Source organism: Dermacentor variabilis, chromosome 6, assembly GCF_050947875.1.
Source record: "Dermacentor variabilis isolate Ectoservices chromosome 6, ASM5094787v1, whole genome shotgun sequence".
NCBI lineage: Eukaryota > Metazoa > Arthropoda > Arachnida > Ixodida > Ixodidae > Dermacentor > Dermacentor variabilis.
The window spans coordinates 25136368-25150204 of record NC_134573.1 but is presented as its reverse complement, the minus strand read 5'-3'; the positions used below and the strand labels follow the sequence as shown (position 1 = coordinate 25150204).

At 45.0% G+C, this 13837-nt stretch overlaps 1 long non-coding RNA gene across 1 annotated transcript; it reads left to right on the top strand.

Moving 5' to 3' along the window:
* The first annotated feature begins 937 nt into the window (after positions 1-937).
* LOC142584691 (uncharacterized) lies at positions 938-13494 on the top strand. Its single transcript, XR_012828874.1, has 3 exons — positions 938-981; positions 11145-11195; positions 12906-13494. It is a non-coding gene; the product is annotated as an uncharacterized LOC142584691 (long non-coding RNA).
* The last annotated feature ends 343 nt before the right edge of the window (positions 13495-13837 follow it).

Genomic DNA, 13837 nt, shown 5'->3' with positions numbered 1-13837 from the left:
TGCGACTCAAGCCGTACTACAAGCGGTAACGAACTTTGGGGTTTCGCGTAACTGACCTATGGACTTTGTTTCTTTTCGTTGTTTTGTTACTTATGTTTAATAAGTGTCCTTTTGTGTTTCGCACTCTTATATTTGTAGCATCGGGACGATGCTTTTTAAGAGGGGGGTATTGACACGTGTACTTATCGTTATCGGGCAACCACGTTTAGCCGCCTAACAAATGTAATCGCACAGCGTGGAACGCGCCTGCATGTATCCGAAGTTTCTGGAAAGTTATCGATGCTTCTATCCGCTGTCTGTTGTCGCCGAACCTTAAGTTATCTGATTTCATCACCTGACGCGAATGGCGTAGAACTTTGTTAAGGGACGCGGGTCCGAACGATTAGTCTGGAACATTCGACGACTGCTCTATAAAAGCCGACGCGCTTGACCCGCTGATCAGATTTTCGACGATCGCCGATTGTGTTCGCCGCTCTCGTTGTGCTTTAAGTGTAGCCTGTTTTGTGGGCACAGGTTCGCGCAATAAAATCTACTTTTGCCTTTCACAGTATTGCTACTGAGTTCTTCGACGTCACGACCACGTGACAATACGCTTGCAGGTGTCTGACTTTTCAGACTGTTACAAGAGTGGCCGCAATCACGCGGACGTCGACGGTCTTTCGAGGCTTCCTGTACCAACAACTGCATTGACGCCGAAAATTTCGCTCAGTTGCATCGACGACATTCTTTTTACCGACCTGGCTTGTTCTTAACCTAGCCTTAAGCCACAGTCTTAACCTAGCGGTTGATACTGTGGACTTACGAACACGTGAAGGTTCAGGGAACGTTATGTATTTATTAATATATTTTTTTATTTCGTATGGTTCGAATTGATGCAGTTTTATAATATATGCAGTTACCTGAGTGCACTAACGATATACTTCTCATTATTTATTTCAGGGCACCAGAAACCCCTGAGAAACTCCGGTAATTAATTTTTGGGTACGTACTCTTCCCGCAAGCATTGATCTAGCCTGCAGAGACGAGTCTTTAGAAACGGTACTGGTAGAAGGTGGTACGTTTGACTTGTTGGTGCGTCATATGAAATCCTGTTGGCGTAGATGGGACAAATAAACATGACGGGACAAAGAGCGCGGTGTATATGCCTCTTTGTGCGGTCTTGGATGTGCTACGCCAGTGTCATTTAATTTGCGACACTGGAACGCCTAAAGAATGCGCTAAAGAGCACATTTTAAATTACCACAGGCTAATATTTTGTTTCCGTGTCATATCCGCTGAGATTGTCTTATAAAAATCAAAATCACTCTTAATCAGACTTCTCGCTCGAGCTTGTGCGCAAACTAGAATGGCGCCGTTTCTGTTGAGAACACTCGTCCACGCTAATGAGTGCACAAAGAAGCCGTGCCTTACCGAGTTGGGCGAAGCATTGATAATACTAACAGTACTGCACGCAAATATGCAGATACTGTAAGAATCATGGATAACGTATGAATTTTCGGCTGCCTTAGCTAATGTACAGGCCTGGTGACTCGAGAAAAAAAAATGTTCAGATTTGCAGGTACGGAAAGAAATAGACGCGAAATAGGCGCTTCACTTTCCATTTAGGTAAATGCAAAGACTCGTTTGTGTTAATTGGACTGTCGATGGTGATCCATCTCGGAGGTTAATAACATGGACTGGCTCAAACTTTTCATCACAAATAGTTTAGAGATTGCCAACGCTTACGTTCCTGACTCTTAATGATTCAAAGTTTGTTACCTCTGTACACACGAACAATTTCGCAGCGCTCTCCTTTGCACAAATGAGCTCGGTCAAACAGCACCCGGCTACACGTTTTGCGTATTGACCTGCTCCATATGGACGAGCTGAACCACTGATTGGACATGTCGGAAACTTGCCACACCAATACAAAGATGTCTTTATGCCCATAAAGAAATCTGATTAAACTAAAAAGTTCGAGCCCACAAAAAGAAAGGTGGCCCACATTAAAGGGCTAGGCTAGTGCATATGTGAGTTAGAATAGTTGAAGCAGCCGAGTTAGGAATAAACCTTTTGAGGTTCTTCGAATTGAGCCGAAAAGGAAATACGCCAGCACCATGCGAGTACAGAAAGCGGATTTTATCTACATTTCATTGAGTGCAGGTACTGATGACAGCGTTCTTAAGGAACCTATGCTAACGGTGAACGTGTCTTGCTTTCAGGCGAGCACCTTTATTTCACCCAAGCAAGTATGCATAGTGACGGCTTCATGCTGCACAAATGTCCTTAATAATAATGTAACATCAAAACGCTTAAACAAAAAGAAACGCATAATGCGCATTGCTACTTTAAGTAATAACGACCCCAAGTGCTTTAGCATACCCGAAAGCCTAAAATCTTTGCAAACCTAGTGGATTTCAACCCTTACTTTCAGCTCTGCCACTTCTTATACTCTTTATTAACAGAGGACACCTGCCACGTGACAGCTTCCTTCAGGGTGGTGACGGAGAGTACGCGTGCGTCTCGGCAGTGTGTTTTTTTTCTGTCACACGCAGCCTCGTACGGTAGTTTCTTTTAAACCTTAATAAGAAATGATGACAATGGAGTGTTCGACGCCTACTGTGCTCCTCATGACAAATTATGAACTCACGAGAAGACATCTAATAGAATATGCCCACATATTGCGTAGGTCCATCACGCAGCCTACTTAAAGAAGTGCGAATTTAGAAATAGTCAGGAAGTATTGAAAAAGAAAGCTTACCATCAGAACCCATAAACCGTGTTCTGCGCTATTGAAGTTTTGCTTTTAAAACTACCGCGTTTTGGTCAAAACGGATTAGTATTGATTTTGGGCTGCATTTCATCAAATCAAGCTGGATTTGAAGACTATTCTTGAAATCCAGTTTCTATTCGGAAGTTTCGGATTCATTAGGGTGGGATGGCGAAGTGCAAGTAGGTAGGATCTTTTACGGCGTGTGGGTGTCGTAACGACAGTGTGCACCCTCAAACCATGCGAGAGTTCATGCTCAGCAGTGGCCAAATTGTACCTACTTGTTCAGTGACTGCCATCGAAAGGCCGGGAAGTTGCTTTCTTTTGGAGTTTACTTGCAACATTGCACTGAAAGGTTACACAATTTTTAACTCTTTCCATACCACGCCTATCGGGCATCGTTATCCCGGTAACGATGGTTTCAAACGCTGGTTTCGATTTTTGCCCCGCCCATGGAGACATTGCTGTAGCGAAGTGACGCAGCTCTTAGTGTCCTAACACATCAGCTAACCAGGGAGGTGCCGACGAAGGGGGATGTGCTCCAGCAGGGGCAAGTACGGATCCGCAGGTACGAAGACGACGAGAGGTATCATTCGAATAACTCGGGTTATAAAGTGGGCGTTTACTTTAGGTCTACACTATACATATGTTTACGTACAAAATGATGTCATAACCGTCGTCGACGGCCTGTCTGACGAGACTGGTTTCCCGTGGTGAAGCGGCGCCATGTGTTGCTGCCTCCTCGCTCTCTTGAAAACAACTCAGACCCTAGGGACGCAAGGACCGGCGGTAGGCGCAGACGTCTCAACTAAAGGCCTACTCCGACCAACCAGGCAGGCCAGCAGGATCCAATATGGGTGGAAGCTTAAGATGCCAGAAATGGTCGCGAACACAGCCCCAAGTTCCCCATAACTAATCAGTTTGTGCCCCCCGCTACGGCCGAGCGTGAGAACGGCGCGCGACACGTGCGCGAAGTAACTGTCAGGTACGCCGGCCGGCTGGGAGCAGCACGTGCCCGACGAGACAACGCCGTCGCACTCATTCCCACACAAAGGCTTCCCCCGCATTGATGAACCTACAATATTGGCCATGAGAAAGGGGCGCGTGGTTATACTCTCTTCACCACACTGCGCTATCGGACATGAAGGAGGAGAACCATGCTTTTATTTTCTAAGCAGTTCGCTTTTTCCCCCAGGCGGCGATTTTACAACGCACTCCGAAGTTTTCAAGATCGTCAGAGTACCAAGCAAATATGGCCGCCTGCTATTGATGGTTTGAAACACCGCTTTCGAGACCTTTCTAGCCGCTGACGGACACTCTGCACAGTACTGGATCTGAAGAAAGGGATTACCATTTTTATATTCTGAACAGTTCGATTTTTCCCTGCAAGGTGCTAATTTTTAATGCACTCCCAAATTTTCAAGATTGTCAAAGATAACAGTGGGCTCATGACTATGAGCTTACCGTTATCATTTAAGAGGAAAGTATACAATCAGTGCAATTTACGCGAGCTGACATATGGGGCAGAGACTTGGAGACTCACAAAGATGCTCGAGAGCAAGGACCGCGCAAAGAGCGATGGAACGAACAATGCTAGCATAAATTTAAGATACAGAAAAAGAGCGGTTTGGATCAGAGAGATAACGGGTATAGACGATAATACAATAGACATCAAGAGAAAAAAAGGCTCTGAGCAGGTCATCTAATGCGCAGATTATTTACCGTTGGACCGTTAGGGTGGCAGAGTGGGTCCAAAATACGGGAAGATCAGTAGAGGACGACAGAACACTAGGTGGTGCGACGAAATTAGAAAATCTGCCGGTGCTAGTTGGAAGTTGTTGGCGCAGGAGAGCGGTAATTGGAGATCGCAGAGAGAGGCCGCCGTGCTGCAGTGAACATAAACAGCATGCTGCTTCTGAGGATGATGACTACTGATTGTTCGAATCGCCGCTTTCGAGATCTCTCGCGCCGATAAAGTACACTCAGCGCCATGCGTGACCTGAACGAGGAAATTTATCTTTTTGTTTTCTAACCTGTTTTGAAGAACGTCAAAGTATCAAGCAAAATGGCCGCTGCTATTTATTGTTTCAATCGCCGCTTTCGAGAACTTTCGCGCCGCTCACGGGACACTCTGCGTCATATGGGACATGAAGCAGGAGAATTATATCTGTTTTCTAAGCAGTTCACTTTTTCCCCGCAAGCTAATAATTTTCAACGCACTCCCAATTTTCATGATCGTAAAAGTATTAATAGAAATGGCCGCCTCGTATTGATAGCTTGAGACGCCGCTTTTGAGACCTATCGCGCCGCTCACAGGACATCCTGCGCCATATGGGACATGAAGCAGGAGAATTATATCTGTTTTCTAAGCAGTTCGATTTTTCCCCGCAAGCTAATAAATTTCAACGCACTCCCAATTTTCATGATCGTGAAAGTATTAATAAAAATGGCCGCCTCGTATTGATAGTTTCAAACGCCGCTTTCAAGACGTTTCGCGCCGCTCACGGGACACTGCGCAATATGGGACCTCAACGAGGAAAATTATATATATTTTTTGTTTTCTAAACAGTTAGTCTTTTCCCCTGCAAGGTATTAATTTTTAACGCACTCCCAATTTTCAAGATCTTCAAATGAGCAAGCAAAAATGGCCGCCTGCTATTGATGGTTTGAAAAGCCGCTTTCGAGACCTTTCGCGCCGCTCACGGGACACCATGCGTTACATCCGACCTGATGGAGTTGAATTATATCTTTCTTTTCAAAGCAGTTCGCTTTTTCCCCAAAAGTTATTATTTTTAACGCACTCGCAAGTTTTCAAGATCGTCAAAGTATTAATAAAAATGGCCGCCTCGTATAGATAGCTTGAAACGCCGCTCACGGGACACTATTCGCCATGTGGGACCTGAAGGAGGAGAAACATATATTTGTTTTCTAAGCAGTTCGTTTTTCCCTGCAAGGTATTAATTTGTAATGCACTTCCAAGTTTACAAGGTCGTAAAAGTATCTTTAAAAATGGCCGCCTCTTATTGATAGTTAGAAACGCCTCTTTAGTGACCTTTCTTGTCACTCACGGACGCCGTTCGCCGTATAAGATCTGATGGAGGAGAAATTTATTTTTGTTTTCTACGCAGTTCGCCTATTTCTAAGCAGTGCAATAATTTTTGACGCAATTCAAAGATGTCAACGTGGTCAAAGCATCAAGCAAAAAAGGCCGCCTGCTATGGATGGTTTGAAACCCGGGCTTCCAGATATTTCGCGCCAGTCATGAGACACTCTGAGCAATATGGGACCGGAAGGAGGCGAATTGTATTTTTGTTTTCGAGGCAGTTCACTTTTTTCCTCACAAGGTAGTAATTTTATTCGCACTCCCAAGGATTCAAGATCGTCGAAGCGTCAGGCAAAAATGGCTGCCTGCTATTGTTGGTTTGAAACGCCGCTTTCGAGGTCTATCGCGCCAGTCACGGGGCAGTCTGCCCATTCGGCTCCTACAGGAGGAGAATTGCCATGTTGTTTTCCAAGCAGTTCATTTCTCTCTCAGCAAGGAATTAATTTTCATGGCAGTCCCAAGTATTCAAGGTCCTAAAGGGATCAAGAGGAAATGGACGCCTGCAATTGATTGTCCGAATCGCCACTTTCGCGAACTTTCGCGCTGCTCACGGGACACCATGCCCGAAATGGGACCTCATGGAGGAGAATTATATTTTTGTTTTCTAAGCAGTTCGCTTTTCCCCGCAAGGTAATTTCTTTCAATGCAGTCCCAAGTATTCAAGATCGTCTAAGTATCAAGCAGAAATGGCCGCCTGCTATTGATAACTTGAATCGTCGCTTTCGAGACTCTCGCGCCGCTCAGGGGACACCATGTTCCATATGAAAATAGACTGAGGATGTTTTTTTTCTAGTTAGTTAGCTTTTCCCCCGAAAGGCAATACTTTTCAATGCAGTCCCAAGTACTCAAGATCGTCGAAATATCAAGCAGAAATGGCCGCCTGCTATTGATGGTTTGAAACGTCGCTTTCGAGACCTCTCGCGCCGCTCAGGGGACACCATGTGCCATATGAGACCTGATGGAGCATGTTTGTTTTCTAATTATTTAGCGTTTTCCCCGCAAGGTAATATTTTTCGATGCAGTCCCAAGTATTCAAGATCGTCGGAATATCAAGCAGAAATGGCCGCCTGATATTGATGGTTTGAAACGTCCCTTTCGAGACTTCTCGCGCCGCTCAGGGGACCCCATGCGCCACATGATACCGGACGGAGGATGTTGTTTTCTAAGTAGTTAGCTTTTTCCCCGCAAGGTAATACTTTTCAATGCAGTCCCAAGTATTCAAGATCGTCAAAATATCAAGTAGAAATGGCCGCCTGCTATAGATGGTTTGAAACGTAGCTTTCGAGGCCTCTCGCGCCGCTCAGGGGACACCATGCGCCATATGAGACCTGATAGAGGATTATTGTTTTCTAAGTAGTTAGCTTTTTCCCCGCCAGGTAATACTTTTCAATGCAGTCCCAAGTATTCAAGTTCGTCGAAGTGTCATGTAGAAATGGCCGCCTGCTATTGATGGTTTGAAACGTCGCTTTCGAGAGCTCTTGCGCCGCTCAGGGGACACCATGTACCATATGAGAATGGAAGGAGGATGTTTGCTTTCTGATTAGTTAGCTTTTTCCCCACAATCTAATACTTTTCAGTGCAGTACCAAGTATTCAAGATCGTCGAAATAACAAGGAGAAATGGCCGCCTGCTGTTGATGGTTTGGAGCGTCGCTATCGAGACCTCTCGCGCCGCTCAGGGGACAAAATGTGCCATATGAGACCTGACGGAGGATGTTTGTTTTCTAAGTAGTTAGATTTTCCCCGCTAGGTAATATTTTCCAATGCAGTCCCAAATATTCAAGATCGTCGAAGCATCAAGCAGAAATGGCCGCCTGCTATTGATGGTTTGAAACGTCGCTTTCGAGACCTCTCGCGCCGCTCAGGGGACCCCATGTGTCATATGAGACCCGACGGAGGATGTTGTTTTCTAAGTAGTTAGCTTTTTCCCCGCAAGGTAATACTTTTCACTGGAGTCCCAAGTATTCAACATCGTCGAAGTGAGCGGCGACACCATGTGCCCTATGAGACCTCATGGAGGATATTTATTTTCTAAGTAGTTAGCCTTTTCGCCGCAAGGTAATATTTTTCAATGCAGTCCCAAGTATTAAAGATCGTCGAAGTATCAGGCAGAAATGGCCGCCGGCTATTGATGGTTTGAAACGTCGCTTTCGAGACCTCTCGCGCCGCTGAGGGGACACCATGTGCCATATAAGACCTGATGGAGATGTTTGTTTTCCAAGTGGTTAGATTTTTCTCCGAAAGGTAATAATTTTTAGTGCAGTCCCAAGTATTCAAGATCGTCGAAGTATCAAGCATTAATGGCCGCCTGCTATTGATGATTTGGAACGTCGCTTTGGAGACCTTTCGCGCCGCTCAGGGGACACCATGTGCCGTATGATACCTGATAGAGGATATTTGTTTTCCAAGTAGTTAGATTTTTCTCCGAAAGGTAATAATTTTCAATGCAATCCCAAGTATTCAAGATCGTCGAAGTATCAGGCATTATAGGCCGCCTGGTATTGATCATTCTAAACGCCGCTTTGGAGACCTCGCGCGCCGCTCAGGGGACGCCATGTGCCATATGAGACCTGGCGGAGGATGTATGTTGTCTAAGTAGTTAGCTTTTTGCCCGCAAGGTAATATCTTTCAATGCAGTCCCAAGTATTCAAGATAGTCGAAGTATCAAACGTAAATGGCCGCCTTCGATTGATGGTTTGAAACGTCGCTTTCTAGACCTTTCGCGCCGCTCAGGGCACACCATGCGCCATATGAGACCTGATAGAGGATGTTTCTTTTCTAAGTAGTTAGCTTTTTCGCCGCAAGGTAATATTTTCAATGAAGTCCCAAGTATTAAAGATCGTCGAAGTTTCAAGCAGAAATGGCCGCCTGCTATTGATGGTGTGAAACGTCGCTTTCGAGACCATTCGCGCCGCTCAGGCGACACCATGTGCCATATGAGATTTGATAGAGGATGCTTGTTTTCTTAGTTAGCTTTTTCCCCGCAAGGTACTATTTTTCAATGCACTCCCAAGTATTCAAGTTTGTCGACGCATCAAGCAGAAATAGCCGCCTGCTTTTGATGATTTGAAACGTCGCTTTGGAGACCTTTTGCGGCGCTAGGGGGACTCCTTGTGCCATATTAGACCATGCGGAGGATGCTTGTTTTCTAAGTAGTTAGCTTTTCCCCGCAACGTAATATTTTTCAATGCAGTCCCAAGTATTCAAGATCGTTGAAGTATCAAGAAGGAATGGGCGCCTACTATTGATCATTTCAGACGTCGCTTTCGAGACCTCTCGCTCCGCTCAGGCGACACCATGAGCCATATGAGACCTGACGGACGATGTTTGTTTTCTAAGTAGTTACCATATTCCCCGCAAGGTAATATTTTTCAATACAGTCCCAAGTATTCAAAATCGTCGAAGTATGAAGCTGTAATGCCCGCCTGCTATTGAGGGTTTGAAACGTTGCTTACGAGGCCTCTCCTGCCACTCAGGGGACACCATGTGCCATATAGACCTAACGGAGGATGTTTGTTTTCTAAGTAGTTAGCTTTTTCCCCGCAAGGTAATATTTTTCAATGCAGCCCCAAGTATTAAAGATCGTCGAACTATCAAGTAGAAATGGCCCTCCGCTAATAATGGTTCGAAACGTCGCTTTCGAGACCTCTTGCGTCACTCAGGGGACACCATGTGCCATATGAGACCTGATAGAGGATGTTTGTATTCTAAGTAGTTAGCTTTTTCCCCGCAAGGTAAAAATTTTCAATGCAGTACTAAGTATCCAGGATCGTCGAAGTATCAAGCAGAAATGGCCACCAGCTATTGATGGTTTGAAACGTCGCTTTCGAGACCTCTTGCGCCGCTCAGGGGACACCATGTACCATATGAGAATGGAAGGAGGATGTTTGCTTTCTAATTAGTTAGCTTTTTCCCCACAATCTAATACTCTTCAGTGCAGTACCAAGTATTCAAGATCGTCGAAATATCAAGGAGAAATGGCCGCCTGCTGTTGATGGTTTGGAGCGTCGCTATCGAGACCTCTCGCGCCGCTCAGGGGACAAAATGTGCCATATGAGACCTGACGGAGGATGTTTGTTTTCTAAGTTGTTAGCTTTTCCCCGCAAGATAATATTTTTCAATACAGTCCCAAGTATTCAAGAGCGTCGAAGTATCAAGCATTAATGGCCGCCTCCTATTGATATTTTGAAGCGTCGCTTTCGAGACCTCTCGCGCCGCTTATTGGACACCATGTACCATATGAGAACTGACGGAGGGGACTTGTTTTCTAAGTAGTTAGGTTTTTACAGGTTTTTACCCGCAAGATAATATTTTTCAATACAGTCCCAAGTATTCAAGATCGTTGAAGTATCAAGCAGAAATTGCAGCCTGCTATTGACGGTTTGAAACGTCGGTTTCGAGACCTCTCGTGCCGCTGAGGAGACACCATGTGCCATATGAGACCAGATGGAGCATGGTTGATTTCTAAGTAGTTAGCTTTGTCCACGGAAGGTAATATTTATCAAAGCAGTCCCAAGTATTCAAGTACATTCAATGAACATTCAAAGATCACTTCTGAATTAAACTGAACGATCAGTGCGCAATTACTACCGCAGGTTTCTGCCGTTCTAGGTGTCGTATTTTTTTGTTTCAGCTGGCATTTTATTGTCGGGATCACTGAGACGTGGTATCAGTAATACCAGTGTGCGTGGCGTTTCACATTCAGGTGGCCTAAGATGCTTTAATGCGTCTTAATTTCTTTGTGTAGTCGTTTTAAGCACCTAAATGTACTGGCATAGAACTAAATTAATTGTCAATATACGTCCCATACCCCGCATTATCTTTAAGCAAAGCGAATTCGCCAAGACAGAGAATGGTAATTTCTGTCGTCTGAAGGTATCAGCATGTATAATTGGTTGCTCTAACATTGGCACGTACATGGCAAGGTAGTTATGGAGATCATAATCATTATCATGTTCACAATCTTTTTCAGCCTATTTTTATCTCCCAATGCAGGAGGAAGGCCTCTCTCAGCGATCTCCTTTTACCCATGTCTTGCCCTAACTGATCCCAACTTGCGCCTGCATTTCTCCTAATTTCATCACGTCACCTAAATATTTGACGTCCTCCACTGCGCTTTCTTTCTTTTGACACCCGTTCTGTAAAGCTATTGGTCCACCGGTAATCTACCCTCCGTGTTACATGGCATGCTAAATATGTGGCCATGATATGACCTTTAACTTATATGGCCTGCTCGAGAAAGAGACATTTTTCAGCACAATGTGCACATTTACATGTACGAATCTTATCCCAGTTACAGCGTTCGAGACTCCGCAAAGGTCGCCGAGGACAACTCATGTGCCACGTGAGTGTTGATTCACAATACGTGTGTTATATTTCAGTGCGGTATGTTGGGAGGCAACTTGCCTGTTTTGCGGTTTTTCCAAAGCAGCTCGCAAGCGTGTCCATTCGAGATGCGTAAATATTGAAATTACGAATATGAAAGAAATATAACGCATTTTCTTTTCATATTCTTACTTGAAAATGAAATATTCGTTACTTACGAATATCAGCACAAACCACATATTTCGCATAGACCGAGTAATGTGCTGTGTCGGCTAAATACAGTATAGCAAGGTATTGGAAGCGAAAAAGCGACAATTGTTTTGGAACTAATGTATAAACGAAATGGGTACTGCAAGCTCTATTTTCGATTTTGCACTGAAAGCCTGCATGACAACCTGGCACTTTCGCTCCTTGCTTGTAATTTTGGGATTCTTGCAGTCTAGCCATGTGGCAGTTTTGTCTTTTCGGCTACAACTGGTGATGTTTTCCTTGCATCGGACTTTTAAGATGTTTCGATGGTGTACAGGTGCTTCACAAACTTTGTTTCTTTTTTCCCACTATTTCTGATCTTTGTTGAACCACCATTACTTTAGTCTTTTATAAAAGTGAAGTCACACAGCAGCCATTCCATCTTGGAAAGCTCGTTTGCAACCGGCCTATACAAATGTTGAGAGACTAATATTGCAGTTATTCTGATGGCAATCAGTGATGCTGCGTTTGAAGCTGATCCTAATTTTCGTGTTTAGCTTATCTTTTTTTCCCTAGTTGGTAAAGAGTGGTGCTTAATTATGCCGTTAAATATATGCTCGTGCGTTTGACTAGTGAATATGCGACTCGATATTCGATAATTACTATAGAACTCGTATTCGACGATGTTGATATTCCTCCACCTCTAGGATCAGATGCTACCGAAAGTCCTGTTTATCGAGTTTCCGAAATAATATAACGTACAATATAGGACTCCTGCTTTGTCATTACCGCGACCACTTTGGTTACCTGGAATTTTGCTGCATTACTGCAAACTAAACATCGAGAAGTGTTTTCGGTTGTGGCAGGAGTTATATGACGATATTCATAGAGGCGCGCGCTAAAATTCGTTGTGTTACTTGGCGCACTGAAGAGGAGACATACACGCAGAGCGGAAGCCTAGGGCATCGCAGTTCACGAGAGGAAGTCTGTCAACAGCGTGAAGAGGGTAGTAACGTGATCAAGGAATGAGACTGTGCGCGTGAAGCGGTGGTATTTGTGGTGGTAAGGAAATGGAAAACCTTGAGCAGTCGCCATATTTTAATTGACGTCCGCCTTGTGTTAAGGGATGGAGGGGCAGTGGTGTCGGTAATGCGTAAAATAGGAATATACCACGAGAAGGATGCACAAGGGTGACGTACGTCGCCATCCGCGTGGTTCTTTACATGTTGGCAACGCTCACAGGAAAATACGTTGCAGGCAGATTGGTACTCAGCACTTATCTTGATGGAATGGAAGGGCAGTCGAGAATGACGAGAATTTCTGTTTAGGTGAAAGCGCCCCCTTAAGCAACTAAATAAAATCCGAGTGGCGTCGACAAGGTGCCCGACCGCTAGCCCACATTCAAGTGCTCTATGTTTTATTAATAACACAAGAGGGGGGGGGGACGGTGGATAAGCATTAAGTACTCCTTAGCAGCGCGAGCAAATGCGCACGCGAAAGCTATGTTAAGTACTCCCTTCATTTGTGCCACCCTTCACAGGTGCGGAGCCACCAGTACCGCCACATACGCTGCCGCCACCTCCCAACACGGATGTTGAAAAGGCACCATCAGCAGCGCTGAACAAGAGCGAAGAGATGCCGGAGGGTTCAACGTCCGAAACTCCGCCAGGACAGTCCATAGAGCCAGGCACGTTAGTCTCCATGTACGCTTCCTAAAACCATCCTCAACTAGCTCGTCTTTGTAATTCTGACTCGGAATTTCCCCCCCGATACCATACAGGCCGAACCGGGTAATGGGCTCTGAAATGGCTACAGGAGCTGGCGCTTTCATCTGGAATGTTTGAAGCCTTGAGCAAAAGTTGAAATGAAAGCAATTTTCATCCGCTTCATAAGAGAGAATAATCGCAGTATATTTGTTAGTAAGCACAGCAGCCCATTGCCTCCAGCGTTTTAGTGGTCTACTTGGCAAACAACAAAATCGCTAATGGCGCTGTACAAAGGGCTAGATGCGTCAAAGTGGAGCCCACGCCTCGCCAGTCATGTTGTCGTCTGACATCCTCTTCATCCTGACATCCTGACATCCTCTTCAGTTGGCGTATATTCTTCATTAGCACCAGGCACTGTATCACACGTTTGCATTTACCGTAAGGTACTATCGTAGATTCCTACCGGGCGTTCTGGCATGAGTGTATTACTAAAGGTGTGACTAACGGGTTCTTTTATGACGAGCAACTAGAGGAGCCTACCAAAGCAGGTGGTGGCTAAGGTATGTCGCCGTCAACCATTTGACGTATCCTATTAAGCAGCGTCGGAAAGTACGGTCACAGTTGGGATGTTCGCTGGCAGATGAACTTCTGCCGAAAAAGAGTGGCATGGTGAAGCTTTAGGAGGCGACATTGTTTGAGAAATGAGGTCTTTTTAAACATTTACTAGTGGCTCAGAGAAAAACTAATGAAAGGAAAACTTTGAATA